Consider the following 24,763-nt stretch of genomic DNA (forward strand, 5'->3'; position numbering starts at 1 on the left):
AATATGCAAACATACCTGGGGACACGTCCATACAAGGAACAGTTCGATAAGCAATTTATTGTGCAAGTAAAAAAAAATATAAAAAAAAGAAGAAGATTAAATTGATGATAAAAAATAGTTTTCATTCTTTAGTGGATTCAGTTCTATGCATCATGGCATTACTAGCGGTTTTCATGATATACACACTGACCGACGTGTACATATTTGCAGGTCTGATAACCCACGTTGTTATGATCTTATTGTTGTACCTAATGGAACTGGGTGGGGTTCCTGACCTCCCATAGTGGGCAGGGGGGTACATACTGTGTCTTCTATCCCCCTATATCTGTTTTCCAACATGCTTTCTATCTTTGTCTTGGAATGAGATTACTTGGTTTTGTCCTGGCCCTGGCCGGAGTCCTAGCTGGGAGGAAAACAGTCAAATGCATAGGTCTTGTTTTGGGAGATTATATTTTTTTTCCTTGTAAATCATCTCTCTGTTATGTATTATTATATTTGTAATTTTGAATGTATAATGTAAGCATTTGAGTGTATTCCTCTTAGTTAAATTTTGTGCTTGTGTCCGGATGAGACTTGTAGGTGATCTCAAACTAAGCACATTGATAGTATGCTCTTGGAATCTACATCTGATCCCTATTTGTTCCTGTTTCTCCCATGTCTTACTTTTTCTTGGGTGCTTTAATTGTAATTCTAGAACTTTTTACTATCCCATTTTCTTCTTTTTTAGTGACGCTGATATGACCTAAATGTGTTGCAAGCGCCGTAAAACCCTTAAAATTACCTAATGGAAATACTCTAAAACCATCGAAAAATATTGTCCATTGTCCATAACGATGTGAAAATGAGCTCATGGTTGCATCTGGTTATCAGTCCTGTAAAAATATGTTCGGTTCGACACTGACAAAATGTTTAAAAAAATTAATTTATAAAACAATAAATAATAACAATAATAATAATGGTAATAATAATAATAATAATAATAAAATAATAATAATAATAATAATAATAATAATAATAATATTAATAACAATAATAATGATAATGGTAATGATAATGATAATGATAATATTAATATATAATAATAATAATAATAATAATAATAATAATAATATCATAATCATAATCATAATCATAATAATAATAATAATAATAATAATAATAATAATAATAATAATAATAATAGTAATAATAATAATATATAATGATGATGATGATGATGATGATGATGATGATGATGATGATGATGATGATGATGATGATGATGATGATAATTATCATTCCCATTATCGAAAGACACTTCACAAGATCAATTAATTGTTATTGTCAGTGTCACATTGTTTTACTCAGTCACCGATTATAATTGTAGTTCTTATTAGTTGTATCAATGTAGCCATTTTACACAATGTGTTCTGTCCATTGTCGTTTTAAATTGAATTAAATTTGACCCAAGAGTAAACAAAGAGAAAGATGGAAAAGAAACACAGAGACAAAAGTAGATAGAGCTTTGCGTTCTTCAACTTTGTACATTTGCGCTTAATAATATTACACTCTGAAATTTTGGATGTTTTTCAACAAAACTCCATTTGGATAGCGAAGTGCTTATTCGCAGTAGTACTGTGAATAGTGATTTCACAGCGGGATCACTATTCGCAGTAGTACTGTGAATAGTGATTCCACAGCGGGATCACTATTCGCAGTAGTACTGTGAATAGTGATTCCACGGAGGGATCACTATTCGCAGTAGTAGGAGCGCTCTCCCGTCTCTGAAAATTAATTAGTAGTCGCCCCCTCACTGAACACAACACCGTATTTTCTGTCCAAAATGGCGTGTTGTCGAATGGCATGAAGTTGAATGAGAGTGTGTTAGTTTGAGAAGGAAAGAAGAGGAGGGATGATTGAAACATTTTGTGTGACTTAGAATTGAGATTTTGAACGTTTCAACTTTTCCTTCAAGTCTGAAACTTGACAAGATCGTGTTTTGTTTTGCTTTTGTTACCCCAATCCAATCCATGAAAATGTCCCTGTTCCCACCTCTCTCACTTGATCATTCGTTTATATCTCGAAATCTAGCAGCTTATCTTTTCCTGACCCCCTATCAGCCAAGCAGAGATTGGGAGGCTGGGTGTGTAAGATCTGGCTGAAAGTACTTTGGAAAAGACTAGCGTCCTTTCAAAGGGTAGCAAGCAATTACTATTGTCCGTTTTAAGCTATAGATACCGGAATAAACTCCGACTCCATGATCACCTGATTTATGGCACCTTTGTAATCCAAAAGGTTTTTTGTTGTGAAGAGAAAAAAAAATTCAATTTCTTAAATTGTTTAACCTAAAATTTGGTACCTCTGATGATTTCGGCTTCAATTCCAAATGTAAACATAAGATAATTTATTTGGTCAAAATACCGCATTGAGTCAGTGGGTTGCATTTTGTTTTTCGAGCTACAAGCAGCTATCAATAGGTATAAGAAGCCTCCATCGTCTGCAAATAGATAAGATATTGGCATGCTTGTTTTGCATGATACAGAATGGTCGACAATTTAACAATTTATAATGAAATCCCCCAATGAGAAAGGGAGATTAATAATAATACTATTAATGATGATGATGATGATGATGATGATGATGATGATGATGATGATGCTGATATTGATGATAACAATGATGATGATGATAATGATAATACTATTACTAATAATAATTATAATAATAATGATAATAATAATAATAATGGTAACAATAACAATAACAATAATAATAATGACAATAATAATAATAATAATATATAATAATAATAATATAATAATAATAATAATAATTATAATAATATAATAATTATAATAACAATAATAATAATAATAGTAACAGTAATAGTAATAATAATATTAATCATAATGATAACAATGACGATAACAATGATGATAACAATTATAATAATGATAATAATAATGATAATAATAATGGTGATAATAATAATGATGAGAATAATGATGATGATGATGATGTTGATGATGATGATGATGATGATGATGATAATAATAATCGTAAACTTCTTCACCATGCTGAGTGAGCAAATTTAATTACAGGCCAATGAATACTAGATTTGAACCAATTATCTTGCGTTTTTACACTGTTCTGATATAGAGTGAATGGGGAGGAAGGGGGGGGGGTGTCTTGTTCGACCTGGCATCGGAGTGTGACAATGAATAGAGAATGCACTCATTGAGTCAATAGTTTCCATAGAAGGATATAGATTGGGGGAAGTATGGGGGTGGGGGTAGAAATGGTGGAAGAAAATATAATTAAATTTTATCCAAGTAGTCCTTCAAAATCATGAGGCCCATGGAGCTGGATTTTGTTCTAGTTTCTATAGCGTGAGCTGGGCCATAGTAATTTCTTGCCACCCTTTGGGTATGACTCTAGACATAGCCATACAATCTCTGCTGGGTGGGCAGGGTAGTTAGAAAAAATCGACTTCACCGGGTATCGAACTTGTTTCTTTTGCTAGTGAAGCGAGCGATCTACCAACTGAGTTTTCATGCCCCACAAATGGATTGAAGGATAGGAAAAACGATGCTGAGAAAGAAAGAAAAGTAGAGAATGAGGGGGTGGGGGGGGGGGGGAGGAGTAGACTGCTTTGGACTTTGGGGAAATGAAAGTAGTAAAATAATAAAATAGATTACATTGTAACTCGGAACCCGAAGACGGTATTGTGTCGAAATAATAATGTTTTGGAATGTTAAGCCAAAGGGATCAAATATTTCAATATCAAAACGAATTTTATTTTTACTATAAATGCCATTTTATTACAAAATATTATTAGATCTAAAATTAAATTTTTCTGCCTATTGAGTACTCCGATGGATTATAATCAAGATGAAGGGACAGAGACAGAGAGAGAGAAATGGAGAGAGATAGAGAGAGATAGAGAGAGAGAGAGAGAGAGAGGAGGGAGACAGAGAGTGAGAGGGACAAAGAGAGAGACAGAGATGGAAAGAAAGAAAGAAAGAAAGAGAGAGAGAGAGAGAGAGAGAGAGAGAGGAGGGAGACAGAGAGTGAGAGGGACAAAGAGAGAGACAGAGATGGAAAGAAAGAAAGAAAGAGAGAGAGAGAGAGAGAGAGAGAGAGAGAGAGAGAGAAGGAAATAGGAAGAGTGAAAGAGAAAGAGAAAGTCAAAAAAAGAGAGGAGAGGGAAAGAAAGAAAGTAAGAAATGAAGAAAGAGAGAGAGAGAGAGAGAGAGAGAGAGAGAGAGAGAGAGAGAGAGGCAGAGAGACAAAGAGAGACAGAGAGAGATACAGACAGAGAGACAGAGAGAGAGAGACAGAGAGAGATACAGACACACACACACACACACACACAGAGAGAGAGAGAGAGAGAGAGAGAGAGAGAGAGAGAGAAAGTAAGAGAGACAATTCATTTACACACAATAGAACAAGTATCCGTAAATGGAAAACACACTCATGCATTTATCTCCACAACAATAGTTTTGTTTACAATAGACTTTTAACAAGCACGCTTAACTTTCTTGTTTTATAGAACATGATGGACAAAACCTGAAGCCACGTTCTCTTTGTTAACACCAGGCTGTAAACAGACTTACACACCCTCCTGTTTGATAAGTTTACAAAACAATTGGTCATTGTGTTGTGCTACGTTTGTTTTGTTTGTTTGTAAGGGTTTTACGGGTCTTGCAACACATTTTGATCACATGGCGCCAGTAAAAAGGAAGAAAATGGGATAGTAAAAAGAATCTAGAATTACAATTAAAGCACCCAAGAAAAGGTAAGACAAAGGGGAATTGGTTCAAATAGGAAACAGATGTAGATTCCAAGAGCACACTATCAAAGTACTTAGTTTCAGATCACTAAAAGTCTCATCCAGACACAAGCACTGTCCCCACTAAGAGGAATAAACTGAAATGTTACAAATCATGTATACAAAACATAATACAGCGCATAACAGAGAGGTGATTTACTAGGAAAAATAATATAATCTCAGCCAGGATCAGGACAAATTCAAGTAATCTCATTCCAAGACAAAGACAGAAAGCATGTTGGAAAACAGATACAGGGATATATATATATATATATATATATATATATATATATATATATATATATTTATAGAGAGAGAGAGAGAGAGAGAGAGAGAGAGAGAGAGAGAGAGAGAGAGAGAGAGAGGATACTGCTATGTGGTCTTGTGGTATGACACTCGCTTTCGGATCGGAGGGTCCTGGGTTTGAGCCTGGCTCGGCGCGTAGTTGAATCCTTGGAAAAGGCTCTTTACTCACATTCTCTCACCGTACTTCTTGACCGTTGACAGCGTTGTCTCTGTCAGAACAGAAAAAAAATTGTAATATCGCCTAACAGGCGTCGTGATTCGTTCTACATGTTACGTGTTGCTATTGGCCAGAGACCCCTTGTAAAGCGCTTTGAGCACGTTTAGTGGATATTGCTCTATATAAAAGCTCAATTATTTTTTAGGAGAGAGGAATAAAGAAGGAGAGGGAGAGAGTGAGAGAGAATGAGACAGACAGACAGACAGACACACACACACACACAGAGAGAAAGAGAGGGAGGGAGAGAGAGAGAGAGAGAGAGAGAGAGAGAGAGTGTGTGTTAGAGAGTGCACAAATAATTTATCACAATAGAACAATCATCTGTATGATGGGAATTACTTGCCCACAACTTTCTTTAGAACAACAGTTTCGTTTACAATCGGTTGTTAACAAATAGGCGTTCGCTTTGTTTTCCAGAACAACCGTCGCAGAGACATGGAGTGCATATTATACACTTTTTCTCTTGAGAAACACAATGGCCTGGTTTTCAATGCATGGGTTAGAAATGTCAGCCTTTCGCCTTGTTTCACAAAACAATCGTCATGACACGAAGTGCATACACTTTCACTCTTAAGCACAACAGCTTCTTTTACAATGAATGGGTTGCAAAATTTTGTTTAATAATAGGTTTACACTTAATTGTTTGATTATTGAAACAATTGGCAATTATTGCACCTGAAGATCCAGGGTTTTGTGGATTTTAATAGAAAGAAACAGAAAAAAAAGAAAGAAAAAGGGAAACATCAACAAAAATATAAAAACAAAAGAAAACAAACAAGCAAACAAAAGAAAAACAAAACAAAAAAATAACACAAAAAATAACTAACAAAAAAGAAAACAAAAAACAAACAAAAAACAATAAAGACAAAAACAAAACAAATCAATTAACCACAGGAAAATTTTGCAATAGTCTGAAAAAAAAATTCCTGTCTCATTTTTCAGCGACTTCTATTTATTGGTCTCGCACTACTTATAATATTATCATTATTATGGTCTGTCTATAGATAGTTCGAAGATGACGTCACTCAGGTCTTTGTTATTGTTTTTTGCCATCCGCGTTTATGAGTAATGCTCACTGAATTGTATTAACCTGACTATAAACGTTCATGGATACAAACAGTTTTGTGTGTTGGTCCCTTATACATCCGGATGGCAATGTTATGAGCTTCTTAGCCAAGCGCATACTATCTATACAGGCAGCGAATTCGATGCCCCATTTGTGTACAGTCGCGATCGAGAACTCACCAGGTAACCTCATCACTGCACAACGATTGACCAGATGCTCTGCGGTTTCAGGTTCTCGTCCACAACGCATACATGTGGAATGTAGCCATGGTTAACTTATATAGATAGAACGAAGATGACGTCACTTAGGTCTTTGTTATTGTTTTTTTGCCATCCGCGTTTATGAGTAATTCTCACTAAACTGTACTAACCGGACTATAACCGTAGCCATCGTAAATTTATAGCCTGACACTGACCAAAAAAGTGACGTCAAAATGCCAGTCTTTTGCCGCAAAAGAAAACAAATCGTGAGTTGTATTCAATAGTTCAACCAATGGGACCACTTGTTTCCATGAGCACTTCTAACGACAACTCACTAGGCGGTGCAAAAACCAAATAATGACGTCAAAATGCCAGTCTTTTTAGGTTTCAGTGTCCGGCTATAACTGAACGATGGCTACGCTATATAGATAGTAGACGCTTGGCTGAGAAGTTCATAACATTGCCATCCGGAAGTATAACGGACCAAAACACAAAACTCTGTGTATCCATGAACTTTTATAGTCTGGTTAATACAGTTTAGTGAGAACAACTCACAAACGCGGATGGCAAAAACAATAACAAAGGCCTGAGTGACGTCATCTTCGAACTATCTATAGATAGAATGCGCTTGGCCAAGGAGTTCACAACATTGCCATCCGGAAGTATAACGGACCAACACACACAAACTCTGTGTAACCATGAACTTTTATAGTCTGGTTAATACAGTTAAGTGAGAACAACTCACAAACGCGGATGGCAAAAACCATAACAAAGGCCTGAGTGACGTCATCTGCATACTATCTATAGATAGTTCGAAAATGACGTCTCTAAGGTCTTTGTTTTGTTATTTGCCATCCGCATTTATGAGTAATGATCACTAAACTGTATTAACCTGACTATAAACGTTCATGGATACACAGAGTTTTGTGTTTTGGTCCGTTATACTTCCGGATGGCAATGTTATGAGCTTCTTAGCCAAGCGCATACTATCTATAACGACCAAGGGTACACATAGTTTTGTGTGTTCGTCTGTTATACTTCCGGATGGCAATATTGTGAGCTTCTTAGCCAAGTGCACACTATCTATAGCCTGACACTGACCAAAAAATGACATCAAAATGCCAGTCTTTTGCCACAAAAGAAAACAAATCGTCTGTTGTATTCAATAGTTCAACCAAAGGAATCCCTTGTTTCCTTGAGCTCTCCTAACGACAACTTACTAGACAGTGTACAAAACTTAAAAATGACGTCAAACTATAAGTTCTGGTTAGTTCTTGTGTCAGGCTATAGATAGTTTGAAGATGACGTCACCTAGGTCTTTGTTATTGTTTTTTGCCATCCCCGTTTATGAGTAATTCTCACTAAACGGTATAAACCAGACTATAAACGATCATGATTAAACACAGTTTTGTGTGTTGGTTTCCTTTACTTCCGGATGGCAATGTTGTGAGCTTCTTAGCCAAGCGCATACTATCTATAAGTTAATGATGGCGAGGAACGCGTGAAAAGTCCTCACAGACGAAGCGTCGCTGTCGTGAGGGAGAAGATCAATCTCATTCGATTTGCCACAAAAAAAAATGTTTACTCCATGTATCGCAAGATTAAAATTGACCCCCGGTTGTTAAAAAGTCTGTTTAAAAAACGAAAACAAAATAAATAACGTGAGCTTTTATATAGCGCACTATCCACTTATTGTGCTCAAAGCGCTTTACAAGGAGTCCCTGACCAACGGCAACATGTAACATGTAGAACGAGACATGACGCCTTTCAGGCGTTATTATAATTTTTTTTCCGACAGAGACAACGCCCAGATACTCATTTTACACCCGATCCGAAAGCGTGTGTCATACCACAAGATCAAATAGTCACACCATAACTTAACAATGAACGTTAATTGACGTATACCATGAAACGTCTTTGAAGTCTTTGATGTAAGGCGTTTATGTCTTAATTACTTACTATAATAATTGGTCTTTATATAGCGCAATATCCACTAAATGTGCTCAAAGCGCTTTACAAGGGGTCCCTGGTCAACAGGACATGACGCCTGTTAGGCGATATTACAATTTTTAGGACAAAAACAACGCTGTTAACGGCCAGGTACTCATTTTACGGTGAGAGAATGTGAGTAAAGAGCCTTTTCCAAGGACTCAACTATGCGCCGAGAGCGAGTGTCGAACCCAGGACCTTCCGATCCGAAAACGAGTGTTATACCACTAGACCACATAGCCGCACTTCCGCCCAACATGAGCCACAAGTCTCCATAAGTGTACGCAGCTTCCGGGTGTTGTCCATTCCTGTGTCATCTAGCAGACAGTCAATGTATGTTTTATTCTGCCTGCCTCTGTTTCTGGTTCTCTCAGGTGGTTCCCATAGCACAAGACTGCTGGCTGGAGACACAAGGATGAGATTGCAAGCAGTATTGTGTTATGTCTTAATTAGACGTAGTTAATTTGACTTGATTTTACTTAACTTGGGTCATGTTAATACATTATTTTGAAAAGTGATAATAAGCTGCTAGAAGCTGTTGACTGTAAAAAGTATTAAACAAAATAAATATAACAGCTTCAAAAGAGAACAGTGTACCCAATACGGAACGTTTCGAGCTCAAAAACCTTCTTCAGCCAACAACAACAATCCCCCCCCCCAACCCCAAACCAAAAACAAAACAAAAACAATAAAGACATAAATACATTAATAAAGTCCAGATTGTTCTCTGTCGTCAATCTCTTAATGTGTTGCAAGCGCCGTAAAACCCTTAAAAACAAAAAAAAAAAAAACAAAAACAAAAACAATCTGTCGGCAGTCTGGAATATAGAAATGTATTTATGTCTTCATTGTTTGGTTTTGTTGTTGTTGTTGGCTGAAGAAGGCTTGTGAACCTGAAACGTGAAGTGTTTGGTATTTTATTCAACAACGTTGAAAACAACGTTTTCTGCGCAAAGGACATGACGATAGCTTAAAATTCCAATTTAGAATAAAATTATCCTTCAGAACCCTTAGACCTACGGAGCAGGAATTTATTCCTGTTTCTATAGATTTTGGTGTGAAAAGAGATGGAATAGGGAACTCCCAGTAGGAAGGGGATTTCTGATATTAGGTTTTGATAATGAAGTATACATTTTCGAAAAGGGATTGATTGAATCCGGCAATGAGCAGGCACCGGTGTAAGTAAAAGAACTGAACAAGTGTGTATGAAATGTGCCAGACAAAGCAAGAAAGAAAAATACAAGAAAAAAAACCACCCCTGGGGATCGAACCTGAGACCTTCTGATTACCAGTCAGACGTGCTACTGACTGGTAATCAGAAGGTCTGAGGTTTGATCCCCAGTCGAGGTAGACTGATCTTTTGGGATGTTTTTCTTTTCTCTTGTATTTTTCTTTCTTGCTTTGTCTGGCACCTTTCATACACACTCGTTCAGTTCTTTTCTTTGTATTCGATCAATGCCGGTTTGAGACCGTAGGTCACATTATTATATAACACACGAATCTAAGTAAGGGCTGTTTGGTCATGATATCATTATCGGCTTTCATCTTATATGTCACCCATTGACTCAAAACGGGATTAAGTCGGAAAGGTTGAGATGCTGAAACTTCATTTCTAGACCAACATATATCTGACTTGGGTTGGGTTTATATGTTTTAGGAAGAAGAACCAATACAGTATTTTAGAGCGTTAAAAATCAAGATTTCATATTTTAGATCAGTTTAACTTTAATTGGACTTTTTTCGATGTGTGCATATATGCAGGTCTGACATCCTAACCCACTTTAGGGCCTAGTTTAACATTGTTGTAGTGGAATATATTTTGCGTCATTTTTTAAACATTTCCATTAAAACAATGAGCCCATAAGGAATTGGATTATCAGATCTGCAACTAAGTGCACGTCGACTTTTTATCAATTCATTCCATTCCGACATAATACCGTTTTGCGACGATGAGTCACATAATTTATCCTCCGTCACGTCGTAAACGTAGTTCAAATCCAGATTCCGACTGGATTCGTTTATTGACTTAAGGTCTCCGCTTGTAATTCTCAAGTTGACGAAAACTATTGATTTCATTTCTCTCTTTGAATTGTTTCTCTATTTTCAGGACTTGGACTTGCTTGGATACGATACAATGCTCCACCATACCATCCTTGATGACATATCCACGATACTTCATTCCTGAAGTCGGTCCACAAAAGAGGTCTTGAGGTGGCTTGTTGGCTTGTTTGCTCGCATCTCTACCAAGCAAGACCAATTCTTCTTCAACATTCAGACATATTATTATATGATCATGAACACACCCTAAAGAGCGTGCTCTTTTTCAGGTAGAAGTTAAACTCTAAATAGTGTATCATTGAGGAAAGAAAGTGATATCTGAACAAGAATAAAACTTTTCCCCCCAGGTCATCCAGACATCATGAACTCTCATGTAAAATGTTTTCATTGGTGCCTCAGTTGCACATAAGCCCGAATCCCTCATATCAGCTAAAAGTTAAGCTCTAAATAGTGCCTCGTGTACGGATTGGATGCGATGCGATATCTGAAAAGAAAGTTTAGGAATATTGTTCATATAATATTATAATTGCTTCAGGATTTTATGGAAGACGTTCAGACAATTAATAGTTATATTATATAATGTTATGATACCGAAGACTGACTTGTACGGATCGCATCGAATTTGATCAAATTGATTTTTATGGATTATCAGTATTAACGGGTGAGTATTCCTTTTTTTGCCATATTATATTTTTCTCTTATTTCTGGTATTGTGCGACAAGGTGGCTTTGTGGTATGTCACTCGCCTTCGGTCCGTAAGGTCGGAGGTTCGAGTCCCGACGATCTGAGTGGCGCATAGCTGAGTCATTGAAAAAGGCTCTTTACTAACGTCCTCTCACCATACTCAGGTGTAAAATGAATACCTGGCCATTAACAGTGTTGTATCTATCGAAAAAAAATGGCAACTTCCCCTCACATGCGACATTGTGACTTACATGTTAAATGTTGCCGTTGGCTTGGGACCCTTTGTAAATCGCCTTTTGCACGTATAATGGATATTGCCCTATATAAATGATCTGGAATTCGGGATATTATCGAAGTCCATGTCATTTGGATCCATATCTTAGGTTTCATTTCAGAGAGAGAGAGAGAGAGAGAGAGAGAGAGAGAGAGAGAGAGAGAGAGAGAGAGAGAGAGAGCTGTTGTCCCTGTTGAGACTTGATTTCGATTTCAAACATCTTCTTTTTCATTTTTTTTCTTATTCAACATTTCCTCCTCCTCCTCCTCCTCCACTCTCTCTTCCCCCTCCTCCTCTTCCTCATCTTCTTCCTCTTACTCCTCCTCCTTCTCCTCCGCCTCCTTCTCATCCGCCTTCTCCTCTTTCTCCCCCCCTCCTCCTCCTCCTCCTCCTCCTCCTCCTCCTCCTACTTCTTCTTCTTCTTCTTCTTCTTCTTCTTCTTCTTCTTCTTCTTCTTCGTTCTTTTCCTACTATCCTCGGCCTATTGATTATCATTTGTAAAAAAAAAAAAAAAAAACCCGCTAAAAACGTAGCAGTTGGGGAATATTCACATCCCGTACCGACTCATCCGATTTTACCACAAAAGATTTTGACGTTTATTGAAATATCGTTACCATGATAATAATTCTATCGATAATAATTCTTAAGGTCAAATATTATAATGTCTATGTGGTCTAGTGGTCATGACACTCGCTTTCTGATCGGAAGGTCCTGGGTTCGAGCCTCCCTCGGCGCATAGTTGAGTCCTTGGAAAAGGCTCTTTACTCGCATTCTCTCACCCTAGTCAGGTGTAAAATGAGTACCTGGCCGTTAACAGCGTTGTCTCTGTTCTAAAAAATGTGATATCGCCCAACAGGCGTCATGTCCTGTCCCACATGCTAATTGTTGCTCTTGGCCAGGGACCCCCTGTAAAGCGCTTTGAGCACGTTTAATGCTCATTTTTTTAAAGCTCAAAATGATGTCGGTAAAACATTTACCCGTTGGTAAGTGGATACTATACAAATTAAATGGTGACAAATGATATGTGTGAAGATAATATTGACATTGGGAAATCGTTCAAAACTTCAAAACGCAAGAGTTGGAGAATAGTGTATTCTTAAACTCGTCCTGACGACTAATGAGTGTAGCCTTCGTGAACTCAAAGATTATAACCTCATGACAAGATTTGTAGATTGAAATGGTTTGGACATGTTATAGAACCGAGAGAGGGAGTACGTGGGAAGGAACGTTTTGGACTTACAAATAGCGGGATAGAGGAAAAAGGGACGCCCAAAGACTAGATGGTTTGATAAGGTCAAGGATGATATGAAGGAATTGGGCCTGGAGGAAGATGAAGCTCTGAACGGAGATGCATGAAGATGTGGCATTCATTATGACAACCCTGCAAAATGCGGGATAAGCTGAAAGAAGAAGAAGAAGAAGAAGAAGAAGAAGAAGAAGAAGAAGAAGAAGAGGAAGTGTCTGATTACGTTATATAATAAATTCAGTCCCGTCCATAAAGAGTTAAGAGTTAAGGAGTACTAATCCCCGTTCATGCCATTTCACATGGAGTTAGCTGAGTTTAAATGCAAATTTATTCACGATAGATTACTGCTTTTCCCCCCTTTCATTCGAATTACTGTTTTTATGAAGAAAATGGGAGTCACAGATAGCTTCTCTAGAATCTGTGCCCCCCCCCCCCTTCTCTCTCTATCTCTCTTTCTCCATCTCTCACTTGTTATGTTAATATTTCAGTGTCTCTCCAACGTCTCTCTGCTTTTAGCCAATGGCAGGATATTACGATAAAAATCAGTAAAATTTTAAAATGTATTATAATATTCATCGTAAACGGATACATTTGAAGTAGAGAATGCTGGACTCAAAGATCAAAGAGGGCGGTTTCTACCTGGGGACGAGTCAGTGTACGGTGTCCAAAAAACCCAAAATCCAATCAGGATTCGTGTAGACATGGTGAAAAGTAACCCACTTTTTGCTGTTTTCGTCGTATCCGAAGGGTAGCAATAAATCACTTCTGTACCTCTAACTTTATACATATTATGAGGAGAAACTCTGCCACTCTATGGATCAAAGTGTTACCAAATTTCAAAGTTTCAAAGTTTATTTAATCTTAGGCTTTCGCCAATAATTCAATATAACTTGACGACAACATACATGAAAGTGAGAAAGAAAATGATAAATGGAATTTTTAAAAAAATGATACCATTAAATAACCACAAAAATACTACATTTTTTTCACCAATCAGATAGATACGTCCTTTTAGATTTCCTCGTCATTCATGTTTATAGAAAATCCAATCCAAGTTTATCTCGGGGAGATTTCCGACATTGAGAATAAGCTGGGAGAATGGAAAGAAAACAAGGAGTGTTTTCTGATGGAACAATTTACGTCCAGTTTGTAAATACTTGCGAGCGGGACAGATATATTTGTATCCCTCCGCCCCCCAAATAAAAAAAAAATAACAAAACAAACAACAACAACGATGTCCTTTGAACTACGGCATTAAGAGATTATTAATGTTATCATCGTCGTCATTTGTCAACTTCACCGCTGTCATCTTCTTCATTTTTGTCTTCTTCTTAATCATCATCATCATCATCATCATCATCATCATCATCATCATCATCATCATCATCATCATCATCATCATCATCAAGATTATCATCATCATCATCATCATCATCTTCATCATGATCATCATCATCATCGTCATCATCATCATCATCATCATCATCATCATCATCATCATCATCATCATCATCATCGTCGTCGTCGTCGTCGTCGTCATCATCAGCATCTATTCGTGTTCATCATCGGAACCATCACCACCACAAGTATTACCATTATCATCATAAGCATAATCATTATCACCGTCATTACCACCACCACCACCACCACATCATCATCATCATCATCATCATCATCATCATCATCATCATCATCATCATCATCATCATCATCATCATCATCATCAGAGTATTTCCACACCACCAATGAGCCTATAACGATTCGTGTTATCAGAGCTGCCAATAACAAAATATTGGGAGGATCAAATCGCCTGCATAGCATGTACTAAACAAAGCTATGATAACATACACGCCTGAGATCTATAATTTGCCCATAGGACTTCTTTTCATCAAAGAATTAAGTTTAAAAGAGTCTAGAAAGCGTTAATCATAATGATTTCATTATTAAAAGGACAAAAGGAGGAAGAGAGGAAACGCCCTTAGCGTGATTTATGTCTCAGAAATTGTAACTAATAGCTCAGAAATTGTGGTCAATATAAGAAAGGTCAATAGTGATATAGGCTGCCCAATGAGCTATGCTCATCATCATCATCATCATCATCATGTTCATCCTCCTCCTCCTCCTCCTCATCATCATCATCATCATCATCATCATCATCATTTTTGTATATTGGTCCGTATTATTTCAGGATGGTAATGGTGTGAGTTTCTTAGCCAAGTGCACAGTAGCATCTATACAATTTATTGAGAATTACTAATAAAAATGCATGGCCAAAACAATAACAAAGTCCTGAGTGACGTCAACTTCGTCAAAGTATAGATAGTATGCGCTTGGCTAAGAAGCTCATAACATTGCCATCCGGAAGTATAACGGACCAACACACAAACCTGTGTGCATCCATGAACGTTTATAGTCGGGGTAATACAGTTCAGGGAGCAATACTCATAAATGCGGATGGCAAAAAACAATAACAAAGACCTGAGTGACGTCATCTTCGAACTATCTATAAAAAAGCGTTCTGTTATGGTATTTCGATCTCTATAGATAGTATGCAGATGACGTCACTCAGGTCTTTGTTGTTGTTTTTTGCCATCCGCATTTGTGAGTTGTTCTCACTAAACTGTATTAACCAGACTAGAAAAGTTCATGGATACACAGAGTTTGTGTGTTGGTCCGTTATACTTCCGGATGGCAATGTTGTGAACTCCCAGGCCAAGCGCATTCTATCTATATACGATATTAAAATTCTTGAAGGGGGGTAATTTAACTCATACCAAAGAATAATAATAACAAACAAACAAAAACAAACAAAAAGGCCCAATACAAAGGAGGGAATTTGATAACAATAATAGCGTGGAACGGATACACACTGGGTTTAATTTGGAGATGGGTTGAAGGTGTCGCTTGGGTTTTGGCCACCCGCTTGTTGAAACGTCTCATATCTACATTGGGACGGGTTTTTAAAAAAGTATTGTTATTACTACAATTATCATCATTTTCATAAACGTAATTATCGGTGTTTTATGAGTAATATCGTAGTCGTCGTCAACGTCGTCGTCATCATCATCATGATCATCATGATCATCATCATCATCATCGTCGTCAACGTCGTCGTCATCATCATCATGATCATCATCATCATCATCATCGTCGTCGTCGTCGTCGTCATCATCATCATCATCATCACCGTCATTGTGTGTTGGTCCATTATACTTCCGGAAGGCAATGTTGTGAGCTGCATAGCCAAGCGCATACTATCTATAGATAGTTCGAAGTTGACGTCACTCAGGTATTTGTTATTGTTTTTTGCCATCTGCGTTTATGACTAATTCTCACTGAACTGTATTAACCAGACTGTAAACGTTCATGGTTACGCATAGTTTTGTGTGTTGGTCCGTTATACTTCCGGATGGCAATGTTGTGAGCTTCTGAGCCAAGCGCACACTATCTATACAGATTGTAGACCAAAGACATTTAGTAGCTACTCTTTGGAGAATACAGGGTATTTGACAAAAAAGTATAGATAGTATGCGCTTGGCTAAGAAGGTCATAACATTGCCATCCAGAAGTATAACGGACCATATACACAAAACTGTGTGTATCCATGAACGTTTATAGTCAGGTTGATACAGTTCAGTGAGCATTACTCATATATGCGGATGGCAAAAAAACAAAAAAAAAAAAAAAACAACAAAAAAACAAAAACAAAGACCCGAGTGACGTCATCTACGAACTATCTATAGGATTATATATCCAGATAGCTTATCAAAGAATACGCTGTGGATCAAATACGATCTCAAATTATAGAAAATTTTCTATATTTTTTTCTGATAAACATTCCAATCTATTTCAGTTACTGTTTTCAGGAAACAATACTAACAGCACATGCGCCGTACCTTTTCAAAAAAATCAGATCACATTTTATGTTTTTACATTTAACATTTCTTAAATATGCGTTCAAAATGGCTTAATAAGAAAAAGTAAAAGTAATGAAAAAATGTAGATATATATATATATATAAAACAGACAAAGCAATAAAGAAAAACACAGGAAAAAAATACCACAATTCCTTTGTAATTGTAGCACGTCTGACCTGTAGTCAGGAGGACTGAGGTTCGATCCCAGGTCGAGAACGACTGATATTTTTGGGATGATTTCTTTTTTACTTCTATTTTTCAGTCTTGATTTATCTGGCACTATTTTAAACACACTTTTAAGGATTTTTATCTAACACTAGTGCCTGCTCCTTAATTTCTCAATTTGATATTTGAGCAGCATTTTTTACCAAATGAGCAGGTGGAAATTGTTAAAATGATAGAGATGGGAAATTAATACTAAACAAAGCTTTAAAGGATATCAAAATTTTGAAATTCTTAACTTATGAAAAAATCAAACAAACGGCGCCAAATGCCCAGTTGGTAAAGCAATCGCTTTACATGTAAAGGGACCCAGATCAATCTCATGTGAAGTCGAGATTTTTTTTCAGCATCTTTATTCCGATTTGAGGCAATGGGTCACTAGCTTAAAAATGAGTGTTTTTGTTTATTTGTCATTTTTTCATTTTTTCTTTGCTTTAAAATTAAAAACAAAACAAAACAAATCTATTAGAGAAAACCAGACTTGTTTAAAAAAGGCAAGTGATAAAAGAGATAAAACGGGAATATCTTTAATATTGATAGATTGAAAATAAATAGTTAAATTTTTGTGACTTTCAATCATTCTTGACTAGACCGGAAGTTGCCTGTTGGCCGATGGATCGATTGTATAAACACAGACGGTGGGGGTAACCATGGTTGAGGTCAAGGTGACTCTATTGGATTCAATAGTCTGATGTCACGTCGCCCAGCAACGGCGGCCATCGTGGTTCTTAACAAAGAAATTCAGTACTTTTTATTCCTCATGCTGGCTAGAACTTTTCATATGTCTTGTGATCAGAATGTGTAAAAGTCAAAACATGATCAGTTGTATCATGTTTTTCTCCTCTGGATACACTTTTATGCTCGTCTGAGAAATATTTCATAATGGCGTCCGCCATTGTTCCGATAGTTTAGAGCCAGTTACTAAATTACCATGCGTCATTACGAGGGAAGTGACGTTACGACTGTGTAGGGTATTCGAATCTGTGTGTGTGTGTATGTGTTTGTGTGTGTTGGGGGAGGGGGGGGGGGGGAGAGGAGTAGAGAAGGGAAGGGGGGGGGGGGTTGTATATTATATACAGGGTGTCCCAAAAAATGTATACAAACCAAAATAATTGTAAATATGGGATTTAATAAAATGCACTTATTATTTTAAAATGTAGTTACAATGCAGTGAAAAACAATAAAATGATACTTACAAATATTTTTCAATATAAAATAATTAACTTTTATCATATTCCACGGTTACAATTATTCTTCACGTGTATACTTTTTTTTGGGACATTCTATATTTGTGTTAGATGTGCCTGTGTATGTGTGTATGTGTATGTGTGTGTGTGTCTGTGTGTATGTGTCTGTGTGTATGTGTGTATATGTGTGTGTGTCTGTGTGTGTGTGTCTGTGTGTGTGTGTCTGTGTGTATGTGTGTATATGTGTGTGTGTCTGTGTGTGTGTGTCTGTGTGTATGTGTGTATATGTGTGTGTGTCTGTGTGTGTGTCTGTGTGTGTGTGTCTGTGTGTATGTGTGTGTGTCTGTGTGTATGTGTGTATATGTGTGTGTGTCTGTGTGTGTGTCTGTGTGTATATGTGTGTGTGTCTGTGTGTGTGTGTCTGTGTGTATGTGTGTGTCTGTGTGTGTGTGTGTGTGTGTGCTTATGGGTATCGTTGTGATAACCATGTACAATGTGCAGCGAAAAAAAGGAGAAAAAAAAACCCAAGCCCAAAACTACAATCTTCCCTCGACATTCCTGGTGACAGCAAGTGGTTTAGTCAATAAATGGTCACTTTGTTATGGCAGGTAAAAAAGATCATATAGTATAGATAGTTCGAAGATGACGTCACTCAGGTCTTTGTTATTGTTTTTTTGCCATCCGCGTTTATGAGTAATGCTCACTGAACTGTATAAACTCGACTATAAACGTTCATCGATACACACAGTTTTGTGTGTTGGTCGTTATACATCCGGATGGCAATGTTATGAGCTTCTTAGCCAAGCGCATACTATCTATAGTCTGGTTATTACAGTTTAGTGAGAATTACTCATAAAAAAAAAATCAATACATTGACTTGAGTGACGTCAACTTCGTTCTCTATAAATTCGTCATTCGTGTCTTCGTGCGACTTTGTGGTCTTCGAGTTCGAGCCTCGCTCGGCGATTAGTTGAGTCCTTGGAAAAGGCTCTTTACTCACATTCTCTCACCGTACTAAGGTGTAAAATGAGTACCTGGCCGTTAACAGCGTTTCTCTGTCCGGAAAAAAAGTGTAATATCGCCTTACATGCGTCATGTCTCGTTCTACATGTTACGTGTTGCTGTTGGTCAGGGACCCCTTGTAAAGCGCTTTGAGCACATTTAGTGGATATTGCACTATATAAAAGCTCCATTTTTTGTTATTGTATTTTGCCATCCATGTTTTGGAGTAATTCTCATTAAACAGTATGAACCAGACTATAAAGTTCATGGTTACACAGAGCTTTGTGTGTTGGTACGTTATATGTGTTGTGAGCTTCTTAGCCAAGCGCTTACTATCCATAAGTCTCTTTATAAAACATATTCACTGAGAGTGAATAGTGTTCGCCTGACGCTAAGATAAGAGCGAATTGTGCTCACTACTCACAACAAAATGTTACAGAAACTTTAAATAATATATTTTTTTAAACACTTTAAAATATACAATATATTCTTCTCCCCTCCAGTATAGATATTATGCGCTTGGATAAGAAGTTCACAACATTGCCATCCGGAAGTATAATGGACGAACACACAAAACTATGTGTAACCATGAACGTTTATAGATATTATGCGCTTGGATAAGAAGTTCACAACATTGCCATCCGAAAGTAAAATGGACGAACACACAAAACTATGTGTAACCATGAACGTTTATAGATATTATGCGCTTGGATAAGAAGTTCACAACATTGCCATCCGGAAGTATAATGGCCGAACACACAAATCTATGTGTAACCATGAACCTTTATAGATATTATGCGCTTGGATAAGAAGTTCACAACTTTGCCATCCGGAAGTAAAATGGATGAATACACACAATTATGTGTAACCATGAATATTTATAGTCTGGTTAATACAGTTTAGTGAGAATTACTCATAAACATGGGTGGCAATAAAATCCATAACAAAGACTCGATTGACATCAAACTTCGAACTATCTATTCTCTATTCTATCAACCAAAAATAAATACATTTTAAACCCAAGGCCGTCTCGACATTAATTTACCTTCTAATGTAAACATTTCCCTCGACACCAAAGTGTGATTGACAGTTCATGAATGGACGCCTAATGGCGCATTGGGCATCGCCAAATCTTTTGATTGACATCGGTGTCAACGCGAGATTATATTTCAAATGCCATTTTATTGAGTTAAGTACCCTCGTTGTCAGCCGTTGAGTGAATCAAGAAGGAAGCGACGACAGGCCAGAAAGGAAAAAGAATTGAATCCTTGATCGAGAGCATTAAAAACATTTTAATATAAATACAGCAGCGGATGGTCTTAAGAATAATAGGTTTCAACAGTCGTGATGACGTCACTTCCCTCGTAATGACGCAAAGTAACTTAGTAACTGGTTCTAAACTATCGGAACAAATGGCGGACGCCCTTATGAAATACTTCTCCGACGAGCATAAAATTGTATCCAGAGAAGAAAAACATTATAAAGCTGATCATGTTTTTACTTTTATACATTCTGATTACATGACATGTGAAAAAGATCTAGCTAGCATGAAGAATAAAAAGTACGGATTTTCTTTGTTTAGAACCAAGCTGCTCGTTGATGGGCGGAAGTGACATCAGACTATTGATTCATATTGAAAAAAGAATGTCATAAAATCAAGAAATATCAAGATTCGTGGCCTATTATCTCAAAACGGTGATATTTTGGGGTAATCTGGATGATGAAAACTGGATTTATACTAAAATATATGAGGCTACGATTGAGTTTTATTCATTTATTTATTTATTTATTTTATTGTGGGTTAAAATATAGATAGTATGCGCTTGGTTAAGATGCTCACAATATTGCCATCCGGAAGTATAACGGAACAACACACAAAACATTGTGTAACTTTGAACTTTTATAGTCTGGTTATTACAGTTTAGTGAGTATTACTCATAAACGCGGATGGCAAAAAAAGCAATAACAAAGACCCGAGTGACGTCAACTTCATACTATCTATAGATGACTGCCGTACTTTGGAAAAAAAATCATATAAAAAATATGGCCAGAAAACTCATCCTTCACATATCGATCAATTATAATGACCCTCTTCTAGAGCAAAAACTTTCAAACCTGGGACGTCGCAGTCCTTCGGAGGGACTAGCGTTTGAGTGGCGCATAGTTGATTCCCTTGGAAAATGCTCTTTATTCACATTCTTTTTTCATACTCAGGTGTAAAATGAATATCTGGTGGTTACAACGTTGTCCATGTTCGAAAAACAAAAGAATGTAAGATCGCCTAACAGGCATTAGTCATGTCTCGTTCTACATGTTAAGAGTTGCTGTTGGCTTGAGACCCCTTGTAAAGCGCTTTGAGTACGGCTTGTGAATATTGCACTATATAAATGATCAAGTGTGATTTTTGAAGACGAAAAAAAATTGAGCTTCTATATATCGCAATATCCACGACACGTGCTCAAAGCGCTTTATAAGGGGTCCCTTGCCAACAGCAACACTCAACATATAGGACGTGACATGACGCCTTTTAGGCGTTATTACAATTTTTTTCGGCCAGAGAACGCTGTAAACGGTAAGGTACTCATTTTACCCATGAGTACGGTGAGAGAATGTGAATAAAGAGCCTTTTCTAAGGACTCAACTTATGTGCCGAGCGAGGCAAGAACCCTTGATCTTCCAATCCGAAATCGAGTGTCATACCACAAGACCACATCATAGCCGCACGACAATATGCCATAGGTCTTTTAACCCACTCAACCCTAACACCGACTATATACGTAGTTTACCCAGGTTACTTTTACCCCATGCCTATTTAGAATAAGAAGTACCGATTTTCTTTGTTTAGAACCAAGTTGCTGATTGCTGGGCGGACGTGACATCAGACTATTGAATCCTTATTCTTCTTCTTCTTCTTCCAGTGTCATCTCATGGGTTGAGGTCGACTTGAAATGACATGCCAATCTTCCCTGTTGACAACTTGCTGACTGCATTCGGCTGCCGAAAATCCTGTCCATGTCCTCACATCATCTATCCAAGTTCTTGCTGGCCTGCCTCTTCCTCTTTCCCCCTCAACTCTACCCTCAAGAATGTCCTTGTTGAGTTTGATGGCGTCTTAGGTGTCCAAAATACCTTAGTTTTCTTGTTTTTATTACTTTCATTAGGGTCGGTCTGATATCAAGGATGTCACAGACTTCTTGATTTGTTTTCTTTTCTTTCCAACTGATTTTTCCAAGGCGACGGAAAGTCCACATTTCAAAGGCCTCAATTCTTTTCTCTATTTGTTTGTTCAAGGTCCATGTTTCTGAGCCGTAGAGAAGTGCTGAGTGGACATAACATTTGAGTATTCTCGTTTTCATCTGCGTTTGTTGTTATTCAGTTGGCTGAACCTCGACTTAGCTATAGCAATCCTGTTTTTTACTTCCAGCTCATTCTTTCCGTTGTTGGTCATTGTCTGTCCAAGATATTTAAAAGAATCTACTTGTTCGATGTTTTGATTATTAATTTGGACTTTTGCGATTTTTTCAGGCTTCTTTGACATGACCATTACCTTCGTCTTTTAAACATTCATCTCTAGACCCTTTGCTGTACTGTTCAGGTTTACTTGATTTGCAAGGATCTGTAGATTTGTCTCGTTCGATGCCAACATTACTGTATCATCTGCATATCTCAGATTATTTATCCTCCTACCTCCAATAACAATACCTGGAATGTGCTCGATTTTACGGAAGATAAACTCTGTGTACAGGTTAAATAGATATGGAGAGAGGATACATCCTTGACGAACTCCCCTTTTAATTGGAGTGAAAGGTGACAGATCGCCCTGAATCCTGATGGCTGCTTTTTGATGCCAATTTAGATTTGTGATTAGCCGTATACTTTTGCCATCAATGCCTGCCTTTTCCAGACATGTCATTAATTCTCCATGCTGTACCCTATCAAATGCTTTTGCGTAATTGATAAAGCATGCATAGATTTCTTTTTGATGATCAAAGTATTTTTGTGTGATATTATTTAAACAGAAAATTGCTTCTCTTGTCCCATTATTTTTTCTAAAGCCAAACTGTACATCGCCAACTTCATTATCGATGGTAGACCTGATTCTTTCTAGGATGATCTTCAACAATAATTTAGTTACATGGGGCATCAGACTTATTGTGCGGAAATCACTGCAAGTTGTCGCCTTTGGTTTTTTCGGTAGCGTGATGTAAACCGATTTGGCAAGTTCGTCTGGAATATAGCCTGTATTGTAAATACTGTTAAAGAGATCTGTTAGTTTCACAATTGAGAATTCTTTCAAATTTTTAGCATTTCTGTTACAATGCCATCTTCACCCTCAGCCTTGCCATCTTTCATATTTTTCAATGCATTTTCTATCTCACATGCGAGTATTGGAGGACCGTCAGTATTGCTTGGCAAAGGTATCTGGGGCCTGTTATCATCAAATAACTCGCCAATGTATTGACACCATCTTTCCTTTATATCCTTTTTCTCAAATAATATTTTACCATTTTTGTCTTTAATACAGTTATTGTTGTTAGTGGTGCGTTTTTTGCCCGAAATTTGTCTTATTTCCTCGTGGGCTGCTTTTCCATCTAGGCCAAATATTTCGATCATCCTGCATTTGTGGTTAAGCCAATTTTCTTTTGCTATGCGACATTTGTGTTGGATTTTCTTATTCAGCGCTTTATACTCTGGTTTGTTCTTCATTTGTTTACGTTCTGACATGAGATCCAAAATTTCTGGTGTCATCCATTACTTTCTTGTTCTTTTTTCCTTCTTTGGAATATCCTTATTACCCAATTTTATGCTGTCTTTGAATATGTTCCATTTTATATCAATTTCTTCAATATCATTTGCTTGTGAGAATTGTTCTTGTGATTCAATAAGTAGTTCATCATATCTGTTCGAAACAGAGACATTATATTTCTCCTGCAATTCTGATGACCATTTTAGACGATCGATGTCCAATTTTTCTAATATCTTTGGTTTTTTAAATTTTCTTTAGCTTTAACGTTAGCTTTGCAATAAGTGGGTTATGGTCAGAATTGATATCAGCTCCCGGGTATGTTTGGCATGATTTTACACTGTTGCGAAACCTTTTCCTGATCATAATGTGATCTATTTAATTTCTACACCAGTCCCCTGGGCTTTTCCATGTGTATAATTTTCTCTTTGGTTTCTGGAAAAATGTGTTGGTACAATCAGCTCATTTTCAATGCAGAATTGAACTAGTTTGTCTCCACGCTCATTTCTAACCCCAAGTCCATATTGGTCAACCACGTCACTCTCCTTCCCGTTCCCAATTTTAGCATTTAGGTCACCCATGACAATTAACACATCCGTTGATTTTACGTGTTTCAACATACTTTGTAATTCTTCGTAGTATATTTCAATGTCCTCATCCGAATAATCACTTGTGGGTGCATATGTCTGGATGATTGACATGTCAAAAGGTCTGGCTCTCAATTTTATCATCATGTTTCTGGAACTTACAGCATATATACCTATAATATATTTGAAAATGTTAGATTTCACCAGCACACCCACATCATGTTGATGTTCACTATCTCCAGAATAGATAAATG

At 37.1% G+C, this 24,763-nt stretch overlaps 1 protein-coding gene across 1 annotated transcript in view; it reads left to right on the forward strand.

The window, feature by feature from the left end:
* The window catches only part of LOC144958170 (uncharacterized), a 396,336-nt gene that overhangs the window by 169,693 nt on the left and 201,880 nt on the right, over positions 1-24,763 (forward strand). Inside the window, exon 2 of the mRNA XM_078889943.1 lies at positions 10,696-11,307. The gene's annotated coding sequence lies outside the window, so the exon portion shown is untranslated. The remainder of the gene's footprint in view (positions 1-10,695; positions 11,308-24,763) is intronic.

Source organism: Berghia stephanieae, chromosome 12, assembly GCF_034508935.2.
Source record: "Berghia stephanieae isolate SIO BIC M18660-M18661 chromosome 12, UCSD_Bste_1.3, whole genome shotgun sequence".
In the NCBI taxonomy this organism is placed as follows: domain Eukaryota; kingdom Metazoa; phylum Mollusca; class Gastropoda; order Nudibranchia; family Aeolidiidae; genus Berghia; species Berghia stephanieae.